Source organism: Cydia pomonella, chromosome 5 (assembly GCF_033807575.1).
Source record: "Cydia pomonella isolate Wapato2018A chromosome 5, ilCydPomo1, whole genome shotgun sequence".
NCBI lineage: Eukaryota > Metazoa > Arthropoda > Insecta > Lepidoptera > Tortricidae > Cydia > Cydia pomonella.
In genome coordinates this window covers 2,624,216-2,647,179 of record NC_084707.1, presented here as the reverse complement: position 1 = coordinate 2,647,179, position 22,964 = coordinate 2,624,216, and positions in this window count along the sequence as shown.

Genomic DNA, 22,964 nt, shown 5'->3' with positions numbered 1-22,964 from the left:
CACAGGGCCTCGGCGTGCCTGGTCAGTGCCGTCCGCAGCGACGTCACAGTACTCACGGTCGCACGGTGTCGCGCAGCATGGCGGCCAGGTGCTGCTGGTTGAGCGGCGGCGGCGCGGCGCACAGGGCCTCGGCGTGCCTGGTCAGTGCCGTCCGCAGCGACGTCACAGTACTCACGGTCGCACGGTGTCGCGCAGCATGGCGGCCAGGTGCTGCTGGTTGAGCGGCGGCGGCGCGGCGCACAGGGCCTCGGCGTGCCTGGTCAGTGCCGTCCGCAGCGACGTCACGGCTCCGGCCGCGCCGCGCTCCACGGCCGCGCGTGCACTGGCTTCCGTGTTAGCGGCGACTGTGGGAAATACGGTTTACATTACAAACTAAAAATCACACTTAATGGCTCCGCTTTGTATTACAAGAAAGGACAATTCAAGTTTTTAACACTAAGAAAAAATCCAAGTAAGAGATCGACCTTACTATATACACAGAAAAAAAAAACTTTATTCAACAAAAACACGTAAATTATGATCAAAGGGATGGAGCCTCCTACCCTAAACCGCCTACTCAAAAACCGCTAACCCGTAAACCCGTAACTCACATTCTTTAGTGCCCTGCTGGAAGGCTTGGTTGACCTGCCGGAACATGTCCGCGTGCGCTCGCTCGACGGCCGGCAGCACGCTGTCCTTCATCGCGTCACGGAACGCGTCCCGCACCGCGTTCGTGACGCACTGCGATACCGCGGAGCTCAGCCGGTCCGTTACTGACTATAAACAAAATATATATTTATGAGTTCACAAATTAAATGAAACAAAGTTCATTTATAGTAAAGTTAAAGCTTCTATTGCACGCGCATAATTATATTGCTGTCCCGCTCGCACAGGGGCTTTGACTAGTAATCAACGGCGGGAAAGCAATATAATCATGCGTGTGCGACAGAGATAGGAATAGGCGGGTCAATGTACGACATTGTTCGTATTTAGCGTTCTTACTTTAAACGTTACGGTGGACTGTTGGGGTCACGGCGCAAGCGATAGAAAGGTACGTGTGGAGGTGCAGGGTGTGCGTACCTTGCTGGTGACAAGTTTCTGTATGTTGTCCCGGAGCAGCGCGTCGGTGGCGCTGAGCTTGGCGGCCAGCTCGTGCTGCAGCGCGGCGGCGAGCGGCTCCAGCGCCCGGGCGGCGCCCACGCCGGCCGCGGAGGCGGCGCGCGCGCTTGCCGTCTCGCCCACTCGGGCAATTCGCTCCCAGCTAAGGGTCAAACACCAAATTGAGCACTGATAGTTAAATAATAGTAGAGAATATGTTAAACATCAAAAAGTAGCGCCATCTTACCGGGCATCGAAAAAGAAAACTACTCTCCCATAGAAAATGTCTAAGTCAGACAGCCAAAATGTATGGTACACGGACACTAGCGACATATACACACACTCACCCGTGCGTGAGCGCCGCCTCCACCGCCTGCGCGGTGCGCGGCGCGTGCGCCTGCAGAGCCTCGTCGGCCGCCTGCCGCACCATGGCGGGCACGGACACGCCCAGCGCGGAGCGCAGGCTGGACACGGACACTAGCGACATACACACACACTCACCCGTGCGTAAGCGCAGCCTCCACCGCCTGCGCGGTGCGCGGCGCGTGCGCCTGCAGAGCCTCGTCGGCCGCCTGCCGCACCATGGCGGGCACGGACACGCCCAGCGCGGAGCGCAGGCTGGACACGGACACTAGCGACATACACACACACTCACCCGTGCGTGAGCGCCGCCTCCACCGCCTGCGCGGTGCGCGGCGCGTGCGCCTGCAGAGCCTCGTCGGCCGCCTGCCGCACCATGGCGGGCACGGACACGCCCAGCGCGGAGCGCAGGCTGGACACGGACACTAGCGACATACACACACACTCACCCGTGCGTGAGCGCCGCCTCCACCGCCTGCGCGGTGCGCGGCGCGTGCGCCTGCAGAGCCTCGTCGGCCGCCTGCCGCACCATGGCGGGCACGGACACGCCCAGCGCGGAGCGCAGGCTGGACACGGACACTAGCGACATACACACACACTCACCCGTGCGTGAGCGCCGCCTCCACCGCCTGCGCGGTGCGCGGCGCGTGCGCCTGCAGAGCCTCGTCGGCCGCCTGCCGCACCATGGCGGGCACGGACACGCCCAGCGCGGAGCGCAGGCTGGACACGGACACTAGCGACATACACACACACTCACCCGTGCGTGAGCGCCGCCTCCACCGCCTGCGCGGTGCGCGGCGCGTGCGCCTGCAGAGCCTCGTCGGCCGCCTGCCGCACCATGGCGGGCACGGACACGCCCAGCGCGGAGCGCAGGCTGGACACGGACACTAGCGACATACACACACACTCACCCGTGCGTGAGCGCCGCCTCCACCGCCTGCGCGGTGCGCGGCGCGTGCGCCTGCAGAGCCTCGTCGGCCGCCCTGCCGCACCATGGCGGGCACGGACACGCCCAGCGCGGAGCGCAGGCTGGACACGGACACTAGCGACATACACACACACTCACCCGTGCGTGAGCGCCGCCTCCACCGCCTGCGCGGTGCGCGGCGCGTGCGCCTGCAGAGCCTCGTCGGCCGCCTGCCGCACCATGGCGGGCACGGACACGCCCAGCGCGGAGCGCAGGCTGGACACGGACACTAGCGACATACACACACACTCACCCGTGCGTGAGCGCCGCCTCCACCGCCTGCGCGGTGCGCGGCGCGTGCGCCTGCAGAGCCTCGTCGGCCGCCTGCCGCACCATGGCGGGCACGGACACGCCCAGCGCGGAGCGCAGGCTGGACACGGACACTAGCGACATACACACACACTCACCCGTGCGTGAGCGCCGCCTCCACCGCCTGCGCGGTGCGCGGCGCGTGCGCCTGCAGAGCCTCGTCGGCCGCCTGCCGCACCATGGCGGGCACGGACACGCCCAGCGCGGCGCGCAGGCTGGACACGGACACTAGCGACATACACACACACTCACCCGTGCGTGAGCGCCGCCTCCACCGCCTGCGCGGTGCGCGGCGCGTGCGCCTGCAGAGCCTCGTCGGCCGCCTGCCGCACCATGGCGGGCACGGACACGCCCAGCGCGGAGCGCAGGCTGGACACGGACACTAGCGACATACACACACACTCACCCGTGCGTGAGCGCCGCCTCCACCGCCTGCGCGGTGCGCGGCGCGTGCGCCTGCAGAGCCTCGTCGGCCGCCTGCCGCACCATGGCGGGCACGGACACGCCCAGCGCGGAGCGCAGGCTGGACACGGACACTAGCGACATACACACACACTCACCCGTGCGTGAGCGCCGCCTCCACCACCTGCGCGGTGCGCGGCGCGTGCGCCTGCAGAGCCTCGTCGGCCGCCTGCCGCACCATGGCGGGCACGGACACGCCCAGCGCGGAGCGCAGGCTGGACACGGACACTAGCGACATACACACACACTCACCCGTGCGTGAGCGCCGCCTCCACCGCCTGCGCGGTGCGCGGCGCGTGCGCCTGCAGAGCCTCGTCGGCCGCCTGCCGCACCATGGCGGGCACGGACACGCCCAGCGCGGAGCGCAGGCTGGACACGGACCGCGACAGCGCCGTCACTTGCTCTGTAATAAAGATAAAATCATTAAGAAGAGTCACATAATAGTATTTTATACAACGTTGCATACAATATTTTTCCTACGAGTCAACAAAAATAAATCTTAATTTAGGTAAACAAAGCAAAAGTATATAGCCAAGACGCGCGAGCATACCTTGTTACCGCCCCGGGCCGCGGCCGACCGGTCAGCGACACCTCGTAACTCATGAGACCCTGGTACTTGCTACTTGCTAAATTAAATTTTTGGACAGTTTTTTCTCAATTTTGGCCACCGTAGCCTACGGAGACTAACAAGCAACGCTAAGCGGTCTTCGTAGTCTATGGCTATATTACGGGTGTCACATGCGTGTTTCTGACTTATGAAGTAATTATTTTTACTATGCAACTAAATGAATATTTTGGAAGTTGGCAGCAATGCACTTAGTTTAAAACTGTATTCGTTTTGGTTTTGTTAGGTTGGTAGCCATTAATCGCAGTAACGTTATAGCGATTAAAAGCACAAGAGCTTTTATGAGGACTAGACAATATAAACTTTTCTTGAAACCTTTTATGTATGTTCTTATATTCGTGTTAATGAATGCATAAATGACAGATAACAGTAGAGGAGTAGGAAAACATTTATAATTAACTGTAAGTGTTCACTCCCTACACTGCACTGCACTTCCTACCTTTTGTAATGAAACACTTCACTTGACAACTTAATACTCATTTATTCCGAAACCAAATTTACCTTATAAGGGGCTGTAGAAAAATCTTAATAGCGTGAAGTAGCCGATAGATCAGCGACATCTACTGTGAAATTGGGCAACTATAAAAACTAAACATACTACATTTAACATTATCGGCCCCCAAGGACGACTTGTCCTTCATAAAGATCCATGTAAATAAAACAAACCAAGAATAGTGAAGTAAACAGCACGTGAAAACATGAATCAATAATAATAAGGTTAAATTACATAGTGAAACTCAAATAGAGCTATTCTTCAAAACTAAAACACATTAAACTTCTTAACAGATAGTTAAGGATCCAGAGGTAGAGGGCAAATTTTAGCAATGGGTCTTCGAAAAGTACCATTCTTTAATTTCAACGTAACCACTCGTGTTAAACCATCTCTACCAGGATGCTTATCTATTATACGACCTAACAACCACTTTCCGGGAGGGAGTCTTTCATCCTTGACCAAAACTACTGTTCCAATATCAGGATCAGGATTAGTAACGGTCCATTTATACCGGTTTTGTAGTGTTGTTAAATACTCGGAACTCCAACGAGTCCAAAGCGATTGCAACATCCTTTGGAGCAATTGCCACCGATCCAAACGGGATACTGGCACAGTGGCGAGACTTTCTTCCGGAACAGTGATAGGAGCTTCGCCTATAAGAAAATGTCCCGGTGTAATTGGAGAAGCATCATCAATAGAATTACTGATGGGAGTTAGTGGCCGAGAATTTACACAAGACTCCACTTGAGTCAACAGTGTAGAATACTCTTCGAACGTGAGAAGAGTTTGTCCGATTACACGCTTAAGGTGAGACTTGATCGACTTCACGCCGGCTTCCCAGAGTCCACCAAAATGTGGTGAGCCAGGAGGAATAAAGTGCCATGTAGTTTGGTCATTTGCCAAAATCTCAGATATTTCTCCAACTACTTCTGAGTTCCTATTCCTAAACATGGTGTCAAGCTCTTTAGACGCTCCGATGAAGTTGGTACCACAGTCGCTCCACAGATCACTACAATGACCGCGTCTAGAAGTGAAACGACGAAAGGCGGCAATAAAAGCAGCCGTGGACAAGTCACTCACAAGTTCTAAATGAATGGCCTTGGTCACGGTGCAAACAAACAAAGCAATGTAGGCTTTACATGTACGTTGACATCTACCTGGGTACAATTTTAACTGGACTGGACCAGCAAAATCCACTCCACTTTTACGGAAGGGCTTATCTGGCGTTACACGACACGCAGGTAACTGACCCATCAATTGATTGATCGGTGTTGCAGACTGTTTGAAACAAGGGATGCATTTATGAACAACTTTCCTAACTAAATTTTTAGCACCGATTATCCAGTATTTGCAACGAATTCCATTCAGAGTCAGTTGAGGACCTCCGTGCAAACAATGAATATGAGCATCATTCACAATCAAAACAGCTAAGTGACATTTCGAGGTTAGAACGACAGGTGACTTTGTATCAAAATTAACATTTGCATTACGTATGCGACCAGTAACTCGAATAATGCCATTTTCGTCTATAAACGGGGCAAGTGGGGTCAAAACATCAGATTTCGGAAGCCTTTGGCCTTTTCTCAGCATTCGTAACTCTTCCTGAAACCAAAACTCCTGAGAGAGTCGAATGCAAACTTTTGTGGCATATCTCAATTCGGTAACTGTGGGATGCTGAGGAAAAGTCTCAGGAACTATCTGATTCATTTTTACATCAATGTGTGCTTTACACAGCTTTACAAATCGCAGTAAGTATGCTGTAACGCGAATCAATTTTGTCAGAGTAGAGTATCTAGCCAAATATGTAAGTCGATCATCACTCTCATTCGATACACCAGCTTGAAGTGCTACTATCTTACTATCATTTCCTTTCGAATTTTCTTTGGCTTCTAGTTGTGTTGTTGGTATGTCGAGAGAAAGTGAGCGACAGTTATCAAAATCATTCTTTTGGTGAAGTACAGTTGGTCCGCGCCACCACAACTCGCAGTCTTTAAACAGATCGGGACGAATGCCACGCGACGCAACGTCTGCAGGGTTTTCTGCCGATTTTATGTGGTGCCACCGGCCACTACTTACATTATTAACAATCTCAGTGACTCTATTAGCTACGTACGTTTTCCAAGTGCTAGGGTTTCTTCGAAGCCACGCTAAGACAATCATTGAATCTGTCCACGCAAATACAGATTCTTCGGGCAAACGAAGACTGTGCTGAACATCTTTGAGTAACTTCGAGAGCAATACCGCGCCACACAGTTCCAATCGTGGGACGGAGACTTGTTTTACTGGTGCCACTTTTGTTTTAGCAATGACAAGTGACACGTAGATTCCGTGGGGCGTGATAACTCGCAAGTAAACAACAGCAGCGTAAGCTAAACAAGAGGCATCACTGAACCCGTGAATTTCCACTCTTTCCTTGCCGTCAAATTGTGTGTGAACCCAACGATCTAAATACAAGATTGGCATGTGACAGAGCTGGTCCCTGTAGCTTGACCACTCTGTGGCAAGTTCGAGAGGAAGTTCATCTGTCCAACCAATACCACTCAACCAAAGTTTTTGCAAAAACATTTTTGCAGTGATAATCACAGGCCCTAAAAAACCTAAAGGGTCATATGATTTAGCTATGTCCGACAGTACTGACGTTTTGGTGAAGCGTTCTGTGGGTTCCGAAATATCTACCTTAAGTTCGAAGACATCGTGATGTGAGTTCCATTTGATACCTAAAGCTTTGATGGTATCATCAAGCTTAATCTCGACACTTGGTTGATTAGTTTTTTCCGAACTAGGAATATTTTTCAACACGTCAGGACTGTTGGATGCCCATTTGTGCATTTCAAATTTCCCTTTTGCCATAGCTTGTGTGATACGACTCTGTAACTTAGTTGCTTGTTCCACGTCATTCGCACCAGTGAGTAAGTCATCCATATAAAAGTCATTACTTATAATTTCAACTAAGTCTGGGAATTGCTCTTTTTCGTCTTGTGCAAGCTGCTTCAATGTGCGAATAGCGAGGAACGGAGCACATGACGTACCATATGTCACAGTTAACAAACGTTTCTCGACGATTTCATCTTGTGGAGATGAGCGCCACAGTATGCGCTGATAGTCAACATCTTCTTTAGCGACGAGTATCTGGCGATACATTTGCTTTACGTCAGCAAGCAGACAAATCTTGTGAGTACGCCAACGAACAATGAGGTCTCGCAAGTCTTGTAATAGTGATGGTCCAATAAGTAACTCGTCGTTCAGAGATGAGCCATTTGACGGCTGTGCAGTTCCATCAAAGACCACGCGAAGCTTTGTTGTGCTGCTGGATTCTCTTATCACAGCGTGGTGGGGGAGATGATAGACTTTGTGAGTTGGCTTATGTTGTGGGTCTACATCTTCTAGATGATTCAGCTTCTGATATTGATCGATGAAGTCCGCATAATCCTTCTGAAATTTAGGCTTGTTTGCGAATCTTTTCTCCATGTGCTTTAGTCTCTGTAGTGCGATCTGTCGAGAGTCGCCTAAGTTATTTTCGTGATCATCTTTAAAAGGTAATCGTACGACATATCGTCCATCATCTTGTCTATAGTGGGTTTCTTTATAGTGCTCTTCACATTGTTTTTCAAGATGTGTTATCAGTTTCTCATATGGCTTGTACTCTTCAGTCTCCCAGAATTTGCGTAGGAGTTGATCTACCTCGATGAATGCGTGGTGAGCTACAATATTGTGAGGTGGCAGATCACTTCGTGATTTAGACGCTCCAGAGACAAACCATCCGAGTTTCGAGTTTTGTGCTATAAGCTTGTCATCGTTATATTTGTGAAGTCCGTCTAGCAACATAAATGCATAGACCTCGGCGCCCAGTAGAACATCAATAGGTCCCGGCGATTGCATGTGAGGATCCGCTAGTTGCAATTGGGACAGGGCAGGCCATTGTGAGATGTCAAACTCCTTTGAGGGTAACCAACCATTTATCTTCGAGAGTACGTGAGCGTTAACTTGCATTATATAGTGAGTATCTATCGGTGAGTAAATATCTAAGTTAACGACGTGTCGTGGCAATGATGCTTGATCTTCGAGACCTGTGATATTAGCTGGCTGCAAAGTCTTCTTTAGTCGCAGTAGTTGCACTGCAGACTCCGTAATGAAGGTTCCTTGTGAGCCTTGGTCAATAAGGGCTCTGAGTTGTACGAGAGAACCACTGCTATCTTTCAAGCATATCTGTGCTGTGGCTAATATCACCTGTTTTCCTCTTTGTGAGACCTTCAGACTTGTGAGTTGCTTGGTTTGTGTGTCATCAGGTTCTGTGGGTTTCTCCATAGTGACTGTATTCGCAGTTATACTCTGGTGGTGTAAAAGCGTATGGTGTTTGCGATTACAGGTTCTACATGTTGTGGCTTGTCTACAATTCCGTATGGAATGTCCTTTGACAAGGTAATTGAAGCATAAGTTGTTGTTTCTTACAAATTCTTTGCGTTGATCTATGTTGAGTTGTGCAAATTCTGTGCAGTGGCAGATGTAGTGACTTTTCTTACAATATGTGCATTCCGTATCAACTTCAGCGGTGAAAGATCTCACATTCTTTATTTTAGGTGCAGTAGCTGGTAGTTGAAATGTGGTCTCTTTCTTATCTTTCTTCTGTGTCGCTTGTACCATTTCCATCGCTCTGAATCGTCCCTCTAAGTATGATGTGAGCTTCTTATACGTGGGTAACTCTATAGATGAACCAAGCGATTGCTCCCAAGCTTTGTGAGTTTCACTATCTAACTTGGATACCACAATATGCACGATTATCGAATCCCAAGTAGTTGTATCAATCTGCAAATTTGCTAGACTACTGAGACACTGGTTTGTAGTATCAAGAAGATCCTTGAGGCCTTTAGAGCATTCGTACGTGAGTTTCTTCTGATTGAGCAGGCGATTCAGTATGGTATTAGCTATCACTCTATCATTGCTGTAGCGGCAGACTAAGGCGTTCCAAGCCTTCCCATAATTTGCGGCTGTGAGTTCGAAATGACGGACTACTTGTTCTGCTTCACCCTTCAAGCTTGACCTCAAATAATGATGCTTGTGTATGTCACTCAGACCTGGCTCATTGTGTACCATAGAGATGAACAAATCCTTGAAGTGCATCCATTCTTGGTAATCACCGGAAAATGAAGGGAGGTTTATCGGTAGGAGTTTACTCTTTGTGACAACTTGAGGTTGAGATGCATGAGGCACTTGAGGTGAGGCACCTTCTTGTATTGTGACAGATTCCGTCAGTTCCAATAAACTAGTCTTGAACTCCATATAGAAATCTTCAACATCATTATAGAGTGCTTTCAGTTCCTTTTTCTCTTCAACGCTTACTGAAGACTTAAGAATTTCTCGGTGTTCAGCAAGGAATTGATTCCAGTATTCTTCAAGCGACTCTATCCGTATTTTCAAGTAACTTGCTGTATAACGCGTTGACGAAGTTTTCTTGTGATTAGTGTGAAGTCTTTTAATCTGACTAAAAAGTTCTTCTTGCGATGCTATGTTAGCCATTATTGTTTAAAATTTGCTAAGTGAATGACAGATTTCAAAGTCTATTTGATTCTAAGTTTATTTTTGAACACAATTTTTCAAAGTGTTTTTTCAACCGAAATTACGCTAAGTCCAAGAATTCACAAAATCGACTAAGTCCAAAATTTAAACAAATTATTCTAAGTGTTTTTTCGACGGTTTATTTCTAAGTCCTAAATTCACTCGAAATTGCACTATGTCTTTTTTCACACGAAATATCCTAAGTGTGTGTTACCGCGAAAATTGACTAAGTCTTTGACACTTCACATTTCCACTGTCACTGTACTCACGATTATCCTAGGTTCCGAAGGACCAATGTTCACTCCCTACACTGCACTGCACTTCCTACCTTTTGTAATGAAACACTTCACTTGACAACTTAATACTCATTTATTCCGAAACCAAATTTACCTTATAAGGGGCTGTAGAAAAATCTTAATAGCGTGAAGTAGCCGATAGATCAGCGACATCTACTGTGAAATTGGGCAACTATAAAAACTAAACATACTACATTTAACAGTAAGAGTCCTTAAAGTTGATGCATTTGTTTTGTGGTCGGTCGACTAGTCGCCAGACAACCCACCGGTCAGCTGGTCGATCTTCTGCTCGAGGTGGTCCCGGCGCGGCGAGGCGCTGGGCGGGCGCTCGGACACGGCGACGGAGTTGTTGAGCGACTGGCTGCCGGACTTGTCGCTCGACGCCTTCCGCTGATTGGCCTCGGTGATCTGCGCCAACGATATCTGGGGCCAGGACGTGTCGTTGCCTGTAGAAAACGATATTCCCTTAGAGCTTCTATTCACGCTAGCACTGCGTTTACTGTGTTCAGAGTTGTTTTTGTTGCTTATCCATCATCAGCCCCAATCCTGGACAGCTTCTCTTGATTTAAAATTAATGAAGATTGGCGTTCACAGATTTTGGAAAAAAGATACAGAGTGCATACATTCTAAGATACATTCCGCGGATACATTCTAAGACCGCGACCCAAGTTTTTTCTCCGATATTGCTTTTATTGTGAATTTTAATATCGCGTATTTTTAGCTGACCATCGGTTTGCCAGCTTATTTATTCTAGGAATGAAACATGTATAGATTTGTCGAAAAACGTTGGAAAATTCGATCATAACAGGACAAGCATACTTGCGGGCAACGGCGGCAGGTCCGGCAGGTCGGGCAGGTCGGGCAGCGCGGGCAGTGCGGGCAGCGCGGGCAGCGCCGCGGGCAGCGGACTGAAGGCGGGCGCGGGCGACGCCGCCGCCGCCGGCAGCGACTCCGAGTCCTCCTCCTGTGCAACGACCACACTACTTATTAACCCTTTAACCGTTATGACGCATGCGAATATCAATCTTCGTGCATCCCGAAGGTTCACGACGACACGCCGCACACGATAGGCGTGGCGTTGAAAGGGTTAAAATAGTGGTTCTATAATCTGTTTTGTGTGTTGTGTTGGTAGAACTCGCGATATACACGTAATAGTCTACCTTGATGCCAAATTTCAAGTTTCTCGGTCATCTGGAAGTGGGTTAGATTTTTGATAGTTTTTTGATCTATAAGTTAGTCAGGCTCAAAAATGCCAGTTATTAAACCGGTTTTAGTCTACATTACCTAGTGAATTTGGGGCGAAAATGTTGGTTGTGTCAACCAATCAGTGAGTGGAAAATTAGTGTTTTCGCGGTAGGAGAGTCAGGAAAACCGCTCAAAGATGGACGAGTGAGTTTGAAGGCCGACACGTTAGTAGAGGCCCTCAAATAAAACGAATCCATCTTTAGCGTTTCCGGCCGAGGCATTACATAGTGCTTTTCACGACTACTGCGAGGATATAAGAAAATATTTGCATAACCATAAGTACTTTAATAGAAATTAATATATAACTCGGGTGTCTTGGCTGAAGGTCTATGCTGGGTGACGTTTGGGCTACCTCCCAGGAGGTGACCCTTATGACGCCCAGCATTGGAACTTCTACCGAGAAAACACGCTGTCTCCAAAGCGACCGAGCGGGTGGGCAGGTTGCGGATAGCCCCTTAGTCCTGATAAGGACCCGGACAATGGAGGTTGAACCCGAGCAAATCCCAACTCGTGGTACAACTCCTCATGAACCATTCCCAAATCCTTAAAAATGGGTCTTAGCAAGGCACTCTTTAAGCCGCCGCCTCGCGTGGACACACTTCTGACGCATCGACCGGGGAACCAGACGTTACTCTCCTAAAATCCGGTAAGAGACTTGTTCTTAGACCGGATGAAGGGAGACAACGTCAAGGGGCCAAGGTCGATACTGCGGAAAGGTGTCCTGCACGGGGAGGCTCGGAGATTGAGGGCCATGAAAACGACCCATTTATCCCTTCCTATAAACCCCCAATTTACCCATAAAACCTTACCCAGACCAACCCTCCTGTCCCCCCTTCCCATCTTAATCCATTTATCCACATCCCCCCCTTCCTGGAGGAGAAAACCTCGACTCCAAAAACCCTAATCCAAGGTGTAACTGATCGTGCCGATGGATGCGTGGCTGAGAGGGACCTCAGTCGCGAACGATAGGCCTCGGGTACCGGGCGAAACCCGTTGTAATATAGCCTTGTCTACGCAAGCGGGGCTCTGCGTAGTACTGACCCTTTATATCCCTAGCTACTCGTGGGAACCATATGTATAGCAATAAATCAAAAAAAATAATCAATAAAAACCAACAAACCCACCCGACCTCCTTAGATGAGACGGCACATGCTGAAGCACTAAGGGGGGCGAAACAAATAGAGAGCGGGAAGGCTAAGGAGGAGCCATCGAAGCTGGAGAGGCCGCTGAAAGCCGGGGTACCTATCGGAACCCCAGCCCAGGTGACTAAGCCAGAGACGATGGAGCTTTCAACAGCTGGACCCTCGACTGACAAAACGATGGCGGCTGAGAGTGGGACGACACCTGTTGAACCCTCGAAGCAGGTCATAGATCCCGGCTGGGAGATCAGGTGCAAACCAAGAGGGAAGCCTGCCCAGACCGAAGAAGACGCACCTATGCGGAAAAAACTTTCGCAGAGGAAGAGGCAGCGGCTCCAAAAGCGAAGAGAAGCAGAAAGCCGCTCCTCTGGAAACAAACAGGAGGTTGACGCCCCGGAGGGACAGGGCGAGGGAGCGACGACCCCTGCGGAACAAACCCAGGCAAAGAAGAAACCAGAAGGGAAAGCCAAGAGGGCACGCCTGGATGAAACCATATCCCCCAGAGGCGACCACAAAAAAACAACGGACAGACGCCACCTCGGGGAACAGAGAACTACCCTCCTCCTATGCGGCGGCAGCAGCATCAGATCTGACGGTGGCGATTACCAATAACCGCACGGGCAGACTGACGCAGCAAGATGCTGCAGAGGTGGAGAAGAAGATCGGGGACGCTATCTTCCAAGCAGCCATCGAAACCGATCTGGACACCGCAGCGGAGGCCCCAGCGTTCTCAGGTAGACCCAGTTTTGTGGATGGGTACCTGAAGCTGTGGTGCCAGGACGCGAACACCAAGGCGTGGCTGATGAAGTGGCTGGAGTCGGCCACCCTTCAGAACGGAGACCAGCTCGTTGGAAAGAGGGAGGACGAGATGGTCCGGAACACTAGGTGCGGTATCCTGATCCCGTCCCTGGAAGACAAACCTCACCAAAATAGGCAGGGTCCTCAACTTCCAGAACCCGTGGGCCATGGTGAGGAAGTGGACACTCCACCAGGCGATCCCCCTGAAGAAAAGGGCCTGTACCCTACTCCTGGTGGGAATACCTGAAGACGTTGTTCCTGCTGTGATGGAAAAGGGAAGAAGACTGAACTACCTATGTGGGACAGTCTACATCCGTTTCCAGCACGGCGGAGGACGCTTCAGAGATTCTCCACCGGAGAAAAACGCAACAGAGGCGAACACTGACGGAGGGGAGAACAAATCTGCAGAGGACGCGCCTGAAAAGAACACCCCCTCTGCAATGGACACCGACTGCGCGGAACCACACACCTCAGACATCGAGGAAGGCATTTTGCTGGACTCTGAGGACGAGGATGGTCTACCAAAGGGGATCAGTCTCCTGGACCTAAAGGGAAAGGCAGCGGAAGGGATATCCCCAGATGGCGCCTTCCCACTGTAAGGTCCTCCAGGTTAACCTCCAGCACAGCGAATCTGCAACGGCTCAACTTCGAAGATGGCTGGAGGTTAACCCAACATCCATAGCCCTGATTCAAGAGCCGTGGATCAGGAACACACGCATAAACGGCCTTGGTAATACCGGAGGTAATTTATTTTACAATACACATTTCAAACCAAGATCTTGCATATACATATCTCGTAACATAATGGCACAACCACTAACTCAATTCTGTTCCAGAGACGTGTGTGCCATAAAACTCCTCAGAACACAAAACTCAAGTCTACCGGAGATAGTCCTGGCGTCCACCTACATGGCGGCGGAGGACGAACCACCTCCAGTGGAGATGAACAACCTCATACGCTACTGCGAACGAGAAAGGCTCGAGCTGGTCATATCTGCAGACTGCAACGGCCATCACAACCTATGGGGAATGGAAACCAACAACAAAAGAGGTAACGATATTGTTGAATACCTTATGTCAACTAACCTAGATATATTAAACACAGGATCCAAACCAACTTTTGTCACTCGTAGGTGTAATACTATAATTGACATTACTCTAAGCACAGGACTGGCAGCTCAACACATATCCAACTGGCACGTGTCGGACGAGCTATCCTGCTCCGACCACAGATGGATTCGGTATGACCTGACAGCTGACATCCAAACACCCACACCTAGAAGAAACCCGAGACGCACGGACATAGCGGCGTACAAGGAACTTCTGGAAGGTAAACTACACAATAACACACACACTAACAGACCTAGCAACACAAAGGAATTGGAGGAACAGGTAAACTTAATTATTAAAAACATAACTGAAAGCTACGAAAACACATGTCCGCTATCGACTCCATCAGCTGGAGGAAAAGGCAATAACAATAACAATAACAGCTGGTGTGGACCGGAGTTGGAACGAATGAGAACAAAAATGAGAAGGTTACTTAACAGAGCAATGAACACAAGAGCTGAAGAGGACTGGGACAGGTACAAAACAGCTAAAACAGACTACAAGAAAAGACTAAGATACAGAAAATCAGCCACATGGAGAAACTTCTGCGACAACATATCCACAGTAACTCAAGCAAACAGAACAAGGAAAATCCTTGCAGACCAACCAAGACAACTACTGGGCACCCTGAGGAGACCAGATAATAGTACCACTAGCAGCCCAGCTGAGACAGAAAGGCTACTGGTGGAGACTCACTTCCCAGGATGCAAAGTAGTAAATGAGCAAGACCCAGAACAGGATACAATGAACTATAATCCAACTGAAAGCGAATGGAGAACAGCAGAATGTATAACAGAATATAACAAAACGACCTGGGCGGTAAATAGTTTTGATAACTTTAAATCGCCGGGAACAGACGGAATTTACCCAGCCCTACTAAAATGGGGTGGACATACATTAATCAAACACCTATCCAATCTACTGTGCAGCTGTATAGCCTTTAGATATATACCACATAAATGGAGGGAAGTGAAAGTGATTTTCCTCCCAAAGCCAGGCAAAACCGATTACTCGGACCCCAAGTCTTTCAGACCAATCAGCCTTACATCCTTCATGCTAAAAACACTAGAAAGACTATGTGACAGAGAACTGAAGGACACGGCCCTAAAAAACATAGAAATCCATCCAAACCAACACGCCTACAGTCAAGGGAAATCAACTGACTCAGCTCTCCATGCTGTAGTAAGCAACATAGAGAATGCGCTAGCAAGGAAGAATTCATGCCTAGGCACCTTCATCGACATAGAAGGAGCCTTTGACAAGACAAACTTTAGCAGCATTCAGCAAGCATTACAAAGACATAGAACCAATCCACTCGTAACCGAATGGATAATGAATATGTTAAGACAGAGAATAATAAGACTATCCGAAAACCAAACTCATCAAGCACTAGTCATGAGAGGATGCCCCCAGGGAGGAGTACTCTCACCACTGCTATGGAACCTGGTGGTGAACGAATTGATAACAAAATTAAACAACGAACATTTTATGACTATAGGGTACGCAGATGACTTAGTAATACTAATCAGCGGCCTAGTAATAAACACACTGTGTGATCTCACACAGACAGCACTGAAAATAGTAGAGAAATGGTGCAAGGAGAATGACCTATCGGTAAACCCAAAAAAGACCGACACAATTCTCTTCACACACAAACGAAAACTGGGTACATACGAACTGCCAACCCTTTTTGGCACAAGATTGACACTTTCAAAGGATGTAAAATACCTAGGCATAATCCTGGATGATAGACTGAACTGGAACAAACACCTGGACAATAAACTAAACAAAGCAACAGTAGCCTTTTGGCAATGCCGGAGGATGGTGGGCAAGAGATGGGGACTTGCTCCTCACATCATACTGTGGCTATACAAAATGGTAATAATGCCAATGATCAGCTATGGCTCGGTCGTATGGTGGCCCCGCACCCAGCTAACCACGGTAATAGACAAACTAAATAAAACACAAAGACTAGCATGTGTGGCTGCGACGGGCTGTATGAGAACTACTCCGACTGCGGCGCTAGAAATAATGCTAGGACTCCTACCATTACACATATATATACAAAAAGAAGCGGCTGCCACGGCTCTTCGGTTGAAAAAGCTAAACCTATGGACATCCTTCAGCTCATCGCACAAGAAGATCTATGAAAATATGATCTCAAAACTACCCATGCTGGCGGCGCCCATCGACAAAACACCAAAAACTATGATCTTCTGGAAAGAATACGCCATATCATTAACAGAGGATCCTAAAGAAGGACTAGACCAAACAAACCTAAGAATATTCACAGACGGCTCAAAAACATTTGAAGGGACAGGATGTGGTGTCTTCTCGGAAGACCTGAACATACACATCTCAAAACCCCTAGGAGAACATAACACGGTATTCCAAGCTGAATGTGTGGGAATAATAGAAGCTTGCAATGCTATAACAAGACGACAGGTGAAACACGAAAATATACTAATACTGTCAGACAGTAAATCAGTACTACAAGCGCTATGCAGCGACAAAATTAACTCAGAGCTCATACTCGAATGTCATCGAAGCCTCACGGAAGTGAGCAAAGAAGGCAACAAAGTAACAATTCAATGGATAAAGGGGCATAGTGGATCAAGAGGAAACGATGCAGCGGACGAACTGGCCAGGAAAGGCTCAGAAACGACGGCATATGGACCCGAGCCCATCATACCCCTACCAATATCCTATATACACAACCAGCTAGACCTACATCACAGACAACTGCACAATAAATACTGGAATGAAATGGACACATGCAGGCAGACCAAGGATTTTCTACCGGAACTGAACCACAAACTCACCAAAATACTACTGAAAACACCTCGACACCAACTACGTAAAATAGTAGGATTAATTACAGGACATAACACACTTAACAAACACCTACACAATATAGGTAAAACAGACAGCCCCATGTGCAGAGCGTGCATGGAAGAAGAAGAAACAACAAAACATATTCTCCTAGACTGCAAACAGGTAGAAGTATACAGGAACAAATACCTAGGGAATCCGTGCACACTAGGAGAGGCAATTAGCAGCCTGAAAACTTTGCTAGGCTTCGTGGAGGAGCTGGGGTGGTTAGAGTAGCGCTACCTCGTTTCACGCAAAATAGGCACAATGGTTGTCGAGTTGCGGAAAATGCCCAGAAGCACTAACTAACTAACTAACATATATATATAAATTGGAGTGAGGACAATTGTTGAAAGAAAGCGATGTATTTTTGCCAGGAACATTTATATTTTCTTCACTGTAAGAACTCATTTTTATAGCGTAGAGCTAGCGTAGCTCATTTTTGTAGCGTGTGTTTCTTGTATTTTTTAGTCAAACACAATGTACACTATCTAATTCAGTAAATATTTTCCGACCCCTCCTTTTTTACTTTTAAGAGACGTCTTTTGTTTGCTTCAAACCAACTCTAAACTTAGAAGCGTTTTTGCTTAGAAAACCACAAAAGTAAATACGACTTAAGCGTGAACTGAATGGTTTTGACGTTTCTTTTTTTTAACAAGTAATTGGTCCTATTATTAACCTAATTTTATTTTTGAAGTAAAAGTAGCGCCAAAAAGACCTTTTACCATCACCAATGACAGATGATGATAACAATGAAACATTGTATTGTTCAGGTGCTACAGCTATTGCCTACTTTGCAGCTTGGTATTAGACCATCTATTGTCACATTTCCGAACATAGGCGTGAAAAAATTTTTTTTTTTTTTAAATTTAGACCATATATTGCCACATTTCGGAGCAGTGGCATGAAAAGATTTAAACTCCACAAAATATGTAATTATAAATAAATAAAAATAAAAATTATTTATTCTCAGACAATTAATACAGTCCATATTTGTTAGTATCAACTTACTACCTATGTTACGTTACCATACAATAAATTACAGTGGCCCTCTGGTGGCGCAAGAAATAACGAATACATTTTTACGTTGCGTCCAAGTAATACATACCTACGAGCGTCCAAATTATACATACCTACGGGCGTCTAAGTATTAGTAATACATACCTACGTACATATTTGAGGCGTGAAGCCCCTCGGACCGCGAGGCCGTAGGCGGTCGTCCACGTCCCTCACCTACTGAAAGGGTGAAGAACCACATATCTAGTGTGCGACGTGTATGACTCACCATGTTACCCTTGTAGTAGGCGTCGTCGTCGTTGTGCGACATGATCTCCTGCACCTCCCGACTGGGGCTGGAGCCGCCCGACGTGAACTTGTTCACCGGCTCCACTGCCTCGGTCGATATACCTAAAAACATTTATAATTTAAAAAAATAACTATCATACGGGCAGACAGATGGACATGCATGGCCAAACTATAAGATTTTTGCAATTTTGACAACAGAACCCCAAAAAGGTTGCAGGTGCAGGTTGGAACAAGGCCGTGATCTTTTTTCATCATGTTAAATAATTCTTCATAGCAGCACAGCCCATTGTACAAGCGGTAGAACACACAAGAAGGCGAAGTCTCTCTTTAGACTTAAAGATTCAATACCACTTGTGAGTTTGGCCATGGCCTACTCGGCTATTCGCCGACAAAAAATCTCCTCGGAATGCCCCTGTAAAACACTAGCTCATCAGGATACCCTAGGGAATCGGTCTAAGAATCCTAATGCTTGCTGACGTCGGGTGTGGCCGACAGCGGCGGGTCGTCCTCGTCGCGCTTGCCCGGCGAGCTGAACGTGGCGTCACGAGTCAGCGGGGGATGGATCAGTGATCTTACTTGTGGAGCGCGGCTTGCTGACGTCGGGTGTGGCCGACAGCGGCGGGTCGTCCTCGTCGCGCTTGCCCGGCGAGCTGAACGTGGCGTCACGAGTCAGCGGGGGATGGATCAGTGATCTTACTTGTGGAGCGCGGCTTGCTGACGTCGGGTGTGGCCGACAGCGGCGGGTCGTCCTCGTCGCGCTTGCCCGGCGAGCTGAACGTGGCGTCACGAGTCAGCGGGGGATGGATCAGTGATCTTACTTGTGGAGCGCGGCTTGCTGACGTCGGGTGTGGCCGACAGCGGCGGGTCGTCCTCGTCGCGCTTGCCCGGCGAGCTGAACGTGGCGTCACGAGTCAGCGGGGGATGGATCAGTGATCTTACTTGTGGAGCGCGGCTTGCTGACGTCGGGTGTGGCCGACAGCGGCGGGTCGTCCTCGTCGCGCTTGCCCGGCGAGCTGAACGTGGCGTCACGAGTCAGCGGGGGATGGATCAGTGATCTTACTTGTGGAGCGCGGCTTGCTGACGTCGGGTGTGGCCGACAGCGGCGGGTCGTCCTCGTCGCGCTTGCCCGGCGAGCTGAACGTGGCGTCACGAGTCAGCGGGGGATGGATCAGTGATCTTACTTGTGGAGCGCGGCTTGCTGACGTCGGGTGTGGCCGACAGCGGCGGGTCGTCCTCGTCGCGCTTGCCCGGCGAGCTGAACGTGGCGTCACGAGTCAGCGGGGGATGGATCAGTGATCTTACTTGTGGAGCGCGGCTTGCTGACGTCGGGTGTGGCCGACAGCGGCGGGTCGTCCTCGTCGCGCTTGCCCGGCGAGCTGAACGTGGCGTCACGAGTCAGCGGGGGATGGATCAGTGATCTTACTTGTGGAGCGCGGCTTGCTGACGTCGGGTGTGGCCGACAGCGGCGGGTCGTCCTCGTCGCGCTTGCCCGGCGAGCTGAACGTGGCGTCACGAGTCAGCGGGGGATGGATCAGTGATCTTACTTGTGGAGCGCGGCTTGCTGACGTCGGGTGTGGCCGACAGCGGCGGGTCGTCCTCGTCGCGCTTGCCCGGCGAGCTGAACGTGGCGTCACGAGTCAGCGGGGGATGGATCAGTGATCTTACTTGTGGAGCGCGGCTTGCTGACGTCGGGTGTGGCCGACAGCGGCGGGTCGTCCTCGTCGCGCTTGCCCGGCGAGCTGAACGTGGCGTCACGAGTCAGCGGGGGATGGATCAGTGATCTTACTTGTGGAGCGCGGCTTGCTGACGTCGGGTGTGGCCGACAGCGGCGGGTCGTCCTCGTCGCGCTTGCCCGGCGAGCTGAACGTGGCGTCACGAGTCAGCGGGGGATGGATCAGTGATCTTACTTGTGGAGCGCGGCTTGCTGACGTCGGGTGTGGCCGACAGCGGCGGGTCGTCCTCGTCGCGCTTGCCCGGCGAGCTGAACGTGGCGTCACGAGTCAGCGGGGGATGGATCAGTGATCTTACTTGTGGAGCGCGGCTTGCTGACGTCGGGTGTGGCCGACAGCGGCGGGTCGTCCTCGTCGCGCTTGCCCGGCGAGCTGAACGTGGCGTCACGAGTCAGCGGGGGATGGATCAGTGATCTTACTTGTGGAGCGCGGCTTGCTGACGTCGGGTGTGGCCGACAGCGGCGGGTCGTCCTCGTCGCGCTTGCCCGGCGAGCTGAACGTGGCGTCACGAGTCAGCGGGGGATGGATCAGTGATCTTACTTGTGGAGCGCGGCTTGCTGACGTCGGGTGTGGCCGACAGCGGCGGGTCGTCCTCGTCGCGCTTGCCCGGCGAGCTGAACGTGGCGTCACGAGTCAGCGGGGGATGGATCAGTGATCTTACTTGTGGAGCGCGGCTTGCTGACGTCGGGTGTGGCCGACAGCGGCGGGTCGTCCTCGTCGCGCTTGCCCGGCGAGCTGAACGTGGCGTCACGAGTCAGCGGGGGATGGATCAGTGATCTTACTTGTGGAGCGCGGCTTGCTGACGTCGGGTGTGGCCGACAGCGGCGGGTCGTCCTCGTCGCGCTTGCCCGGCGAGCTGAACGTGGCGTCACGAGTCAGCGGGGGATGGATCAGTGATCTTACTTGTGGAGCGCGGCTTGCTGACGTCGGGTGTGGCCGACAGCGGCGGGTCGTCCTCGTCGCGCTTGCCCGGCGAGCTGAACGTGGCGTCACGAGTCAGCGGGGGATGGATCAGTGATCTTACTTGTGGAGCGCGGCTTGCTGACGTCGGGTGTGGCCGACAGCGGCGGGTCGTCCTCGTCGCGCTTGCCCGGCGAGCTGAACGTGGCGTCACGAGTCAGCGGGGGATGGATCAGTGATCTTACTTGTGGAGCGCGGCTTGCTGACGTCGGGTGTGGCCGACAGCGGCGGGTCGTCCTCGTCGCGCTTGCCCGGCGAGCTGAACGTGGCGTCACGAGTCAGCGGGGGATGGATCAGTGATCTTACTTGTGGAGCGCGGCTTGCTGACGTCGGGTGTGGCCGACAGCGGCGGGTCGTCCTCGTCGCGCTTGCCCGGCGAGCTGAACGTGGCGTCACGAGTCAGCGGGGGATGGATCAGTGATCTTACTTGTGGAGCGCGGCTTGCTGACGTCGGGTGTGGCCGACAGCGGCGGGTCGTCCTCGTCGCGCTTGCCCGGCGAGCTGAACGTGGCGTCACGAGTCAGCGGGGGATGGATCAGTGATCTTACTTGTGGAGCGCGGCTTGCTGACGTCGGGTGTGGCCGACAGCGGCGGGTCGTCCTCGTCGCGCTTGCCCGGCGAGCTGAACGTGGCGTCACGAGTCAGCGGGGGATGGATCAGTGATCTTACTTGTGGAGCGCGGCTTGCTGACGTCGGGTGTGGCCGACAGCGGCGGGTCGTCCTCGTCGCGCTTGCCCGGCGAGCTGAACGTGGCGTCACGAGTCAGCGGGGGATGGATCAGTGATCTTACTTGTGGAGCGCGGCTTGCTGACGTCGGGTGTGGCCGACAGCGGCGGGTCGTCCTCGTCGCGCTTGCCCGGCGAGCTGAACGTGGCGTCACGAGTCAGCGGGGGATGGATCAGTGATCTTACTTGTGGAGCGCGGCTTGCTGACGTCGGGTGTGGCCGACAGCGGCGGGTCGTCCTCGTCGCGCTTGCCCGGCGAGCTGAACGTGGCGTCACGAGTCAGCGGGGGATGGATCAGTGATCTTACTTGTGGAGCGCGGCTTGCTGACGTCGGGTGTGGCCGACAGCGGCGGGTCGTCCTCGTCGCGCTTGCCCGGCGAGCTGAACGTGGCGTCACGAGTCAGCGGGGGATGGATCAGTGATCTTACTTGTGGAGCGCGGCTTGCTGACGTCGGGTGTGGCCGACAGCGGCGGGTCGTCCTCGTCGCGCTTGCCCGGCGAGCTGAACGTGGCGTCACGAGTCAGCGGGGGATGGATCAGTGATCTTACTTGTGGAGCGCGGCTTGCTGACGTCGGGTGTGGCCGACAGCGGCGGGTCGTCCTCGTCGCGCTTGCCCGGCGAGCTGAACGTGGCGTCACGAGTCAGCGGGGGATGGATCAGTGATCTTACTTGTGGAGCGCGGCTTGCTGACGTCGGGTGTGGCCGACAGCGGCGGGTCGTCCTCGTCGCGCTTGCCCGGCGAGCTGAACGTGGCGTCACGAGTCAGCGGGGGATGGATCAGTGATCTTACTTGTGGAGCGCGGCTTGCTGACGTCGGGTGTGGCCGACAGCGGCGGGTCGTCCTCGTCGCGCTTGCCCGGCGAGCTGAACGTGGCGTCACGAGTCAGCGGGGGATGGATCAGTGATCTTACTTGTGGAGCGCGGCTTGCTGACGTCGG